This window comes from Oncorhynchus tshawytscha, linkage group LG04 (genome assembly GCF_018296145.1).
Source record: "Oncorhynchus tshawytscha isolate Ot180627B linkage group LG04, Otsh_v2.0, whole genome shotgun sequence".
NCBI classification, from domain to species: domain Eukaryota; kingdom Metazoa; phylum Chordata; class Actinopteri; order Salmoniformes; family Salmonidae; genus Oncorhynchus; species Oncorhynchus tshawytscha.
In genome coordinates, this window is record NC_056432.1 from 18083161 (window position 1) to 18087900 (window position 4740).

Consider the following 4740-nt stretch of genomic DNA (forward strand, 5'->3'; position numbering starts at 1 on the left):
AAGTTGACACACGTTCTCATTCAAGGGTTTTTCTTTTACTATTTTCTACATTTTAGAATAATAGTGAAGACATCAACTATGAAATAATACACATGGAATCATTTAGTAACCAAAAGTGTTTAACAAAGCAATATATTTTAAGTAGCCACCCTTTTGCCTTGATGACAGCTCTGCACACTCTTGGCATTCTCTCAACCAGCTTCACTTGGAATGCTTTTCCAAAAGTCTTGAAGGAGTTCCCACATATGCTGAGCACATGTTGGTTGATTTTCCTTCACTCTGAGATCAAACTCATCCCAAACCATCTCAATTGGGTTGAGTGAGGTCAGGTGATTGTGGAGGCCAGGTCATCTGATTCAGCATTCAATCACTCTCCTTCTTGGTCAAATAGCCCTTACACAGCCTGGAGGTGTGTTGGGTCATTGACCTGTTGAAAAACAAATTATAGTCCCACTAAGGGTAAACCAGATGAGATGGCATATCGCTGCAGAATGCAGTTGTAGCCATGCTGGTTAAGTGTGCCTTGAATTCTAAATAAATCAGATTGCCCTGGAAGAAACTTTCAAAGTCCTTGAAATTTTCCTGATTGACTGACCATGTCTTAAAGTAATAATGGACTGTCGTTTCTCTTTGCTTATTTGAGCTGTTCTTGCCATAATATGGACTTGGTCTTTTACCAAATAGGGTTATCTTCTGTATACCACCCTACCTTGTCACAATACAACTGATTGGCTAAAACGCATTGAGGAAATAAATTGCACAAATTAACTTAACAAAGCACACCTGTTAATTGAAATATATTCCAGGTGACCTCATGAAGCTGGTTGAGAGAATGCCAAGTGTGCACAAAGCTGTAAACAAGGCAAAGGGTGGCTACTTTGAAGAGTCTCAAATATAAAATATATTTTGATTTGTTTAACACTTTTTTGGTTACATGATTCCATGTGTTATTTCATAGTTGATGTCATCACTATTATTCTACAATGTAGAAAATAGTAAAAATAAAGGAAAACCCTGTAATTAGTTGTGTCCAAACTTTTAACTGGTAGTGTGTGTATATATACACACACTTTTTTTCCCCAGAGCAAAATAAATATCTAAACTCAGCAAAAAAAAGAAACGTCCTCTCACTGTCAACTGTGTTTATTTTCAGCAAACTTAGCATTGGTAAATTAACAAGATTCAACAACTGAGACAAACTGAACAAATTCCACAGAAATTGAATAATGTGTCCCTGGGGGGGGGTGTAACAGTCAGTATCTGGTGTGGCCACCAGCTGCATTAAGGACTGCACCAGATTTGCCCGTTCTTGCTGTGAGATGTTACCCCACTCGCCCACCAAGGCACCTGCAAGTTCACATTTCTGGGTGGAATGGCCCTAGCCCTCACCCTCTGATCCAACAGGTCCCAGACATGCTCAATGGGATTGAGATCTGGGTTCTTTGCTAGCCATGGCAGAACACTGACATTCCTGTCTTGCAGGAAATCACGCGCAGTATGGCTGGTGGCATTGTCATGCTGGAGGGTCATGTCAGGATGAGCCTGCAGGAAGGGTAACACATGAGGGAGGATGTCTTCCTTGTAACACACAGCGTTGAGATGACAAGAAGATGCTGTGACCCTCCACCTCCAAATCGATCCCGCTCCAGAGTACAGGCCTCGGTGTAGCGCTTCTACAATAAACGCGAATCCGACCATCATCCCTGGTGAGACAAAACCGCGACACGTCAGAGAAGAGCACTTCTTGCCAGTCCTGTCTGGTCCAGCGACGGTGGGCTTGTGCCCATAGGCGACGATGTTGCCGGTGATGTCTGGTGAGGACCTGCCTTACAACAGGCCTACAAGCCCTCAGTCCAGTCTCTCTCAGCCTATTGTGGACAGTCTGAGCACTGATGGAGGGATTGTGCGTTCCTAGTGTAACTCGGCCAGTTGTTGTTGCCATCCTGTACCTGTCCCGCAGGTGTGCTGTTCGGATGTATTGCTCCTGTGCAGGTGTTACACGTGGTCTGTCACTGCGAGGACGATCAGCTGTCCATCCTGTCTCCCTGTAGCGCTGTCTTAGGCGTCTCACAGTAAGGACATTGCAATTTATTGCCCTGGCCACATCTTCAGTCCTCATGCCTCCTTGCAGCATGCCTAAGGCACGTTCACGCAGATGAGCAGGGACCCTGGGCATCTTTCTTTTGGTGTTTTTCAGAGTCAGTAGAAAGGCCTCTTTAGTGTCGTTAGTTTTCGTAACTGTGACCTTCATTGCCTACCGTCTGTAAGCTGTTAGTGTCTTAACGACCATTCCACAGGTGCATGTTCATTCATTGTTTATGGTTCATTGAACAAGCATGGGAAACAAGAGTTTAAACCCTTGAAGAGCTGTGAAGTTATTTGGATTTTTACAAATTATCTTTGAAAGACAGGGTCCTGAAAAAGGGATGTTTCTTTTTTTACTGAGTTTATATACAGTACCAGTCAAAGGTTTGGACACAACTACTCATTACAGGGTTTTTCTGGAGTGAGTGAGTGGGGGGGGTGGGGGGGGCAATTTAAACCACCCATGGGAACCCTTGGTTACAGTATAATGATATTTCGTAGCGCCAATGTGTGTAACATATGTCATTCACTAATAACAGCATTATGGCTTAATCATAGCTTTCACAACATTCTCAACCATGTGCAATACTACACTGCTCAAAAAAATAAAGGGAACACTTAAACAACACAATGTAACTCCAAGTCAATCACACTTCTGTGAAATCAAACTGTCCACTTAGGAAGCAACACTGATTGACAATACATTTCACATGCTGTTGTGCAAATGGAATAGACAACAGGTGGAAATTATAGGCAATTAGCAAGACACCCCCAATAAAGGAGTGGTTCTGCAGGTGGTGACCACTGACCACTTCTCAGTTCCTATGCTTCCTGGCTGATGTTTTGGTCACTTTTGAATGCTGGCGGTGCTTTCACTCTAGTGGTAGCATGAGACGGAGTCTACAACCCACACAAGTGGCTCAGGTAGTGCAGCTCATCCAGGATGGCACATCAATGCGAGCTGTGGCAAGAAGGTTTGCTGTGTCTGTCAGCGTAGTGTCCAGAGCATGAAGGCGCTACCAGGAGACAGGCCAGTACATCAGGAGACGTGGAGGAGGCCGTAGGAGGGCAACAATCCAGCAGCAGGATCGCTACCTCCGCCTTTGTGCGAGGAGGAGCACTGCCAGAGCCCTGCAAAATGACCTCCAGCAGGCCACAAATGTGCATGTCTGCTCAAACGGTCAGAAACAGACTCCATGAGGGTGGTATGAGGGCCCGATGTCCACAGGTGGGGGTTGAGCTTACAGCCCAACACCATGCAGGACGTTTGGCATTTGCCAGAGAACACCAAGATTGGCAAATTCGCCACTGGCGCCCTGTGCTCTTCACAGATGAAAGCAGGTTCACACTGAGCACGTGACAGACATGACAGTCTGGAGATGCCGTGGAGAACGTTCTGCTGCCTGCAACATCCTCCAGCATGACCGGTTTGGCGGTGGGTCAGTCATGGTGTGGGGTGGCATTTCTTTGGGGGGCCGCACAGCCCTCCATGTGCTCGCCAGAGGTAGCCTGACTGCCATTAGGTACCGAGATGAGGTCCTCAGACCCCTTGTGAGACCATATGCTGGTGCGGTTGGCCCTGGGTTCCTCCTAATGCAAGACAATACTAGACCTCATGTGGCTGGAGTGTGTCAGCAGTTCCTGCAAGAGGAAGGCATTGATGCTATGGACTGGCCCGCCCGTTCCCCAGACCTGAATCCAATTGAGCACATCTGGGACATCATGTCTCGCTCCATCCACCAACGCTATGTTGCACCACAGACTGTCCAGGAGTTGGCGGATGCTTTAGTCCAGGTCTGGGAGGAGATCCCTCAGGAGACCATCCGCCACCTCTTCAGGAGCATTCCCAGGCGTTGTAGGGAGGTCATACAGGCACGTGGAGGCCATACACATACTACGGAGTCTCATTTTGACTTGTTTTAAGGACATTACATCAAAGTTGGATCAGCATGTAGTGTGGTTTTCCACATTAATTTTGAGTGTAACTCCAAATCCAGACCTCCATGGGTTGATAAATCTGATTTCCATTGATAATTTGTGTGTGATTTTGTTGTCAGCACATTCAACTATGTAAAGAAAAAAGTATTTATTAAGAATATTTCATTCATTCAGATCTAGGATGTGTTATTTTAGTGTTCCCTTTATTTTTTTGAGCAGTGTATAATGGGCTTCTTAAATTCACTTCCAGGGCGCAAGCTGGACTGGGGACCGCCGGTTTGAGACTCCTGGTTCAGATAAGGAGCATCAAAGTGGATGACAAGCCTTTTTTAAAGGAGGGTATAGGTGATAGTTGGGAGTAAAACATTTCTTTGTGGGCGAGGAAGACATATCTAGAACCACAAAAAAAAAGAACTATCAAGAAGTGCGGTTTAGAAACTGCACATTAGCGACGAAGGATCTCCACAATCATCTTGTCAGTATCTGGCTGTACTGTAGATTCCTGAAGTAGCTTATGACAAATCATGTCCATAGAAATAAATCTACTAGTACAGCCTCTCCCTTGCAGTTAGTAGAGCTCCGGACACTTTCCCATAGCTCAAGTTAAGTTGTCTTTTTGTCCCAATGTTTTAACTTCAACACTCTTTATAATTGCATACATTTGTCTTTAAATAAAAAATGACATGCAAATATCACATACACATTAAAAACAGGAAA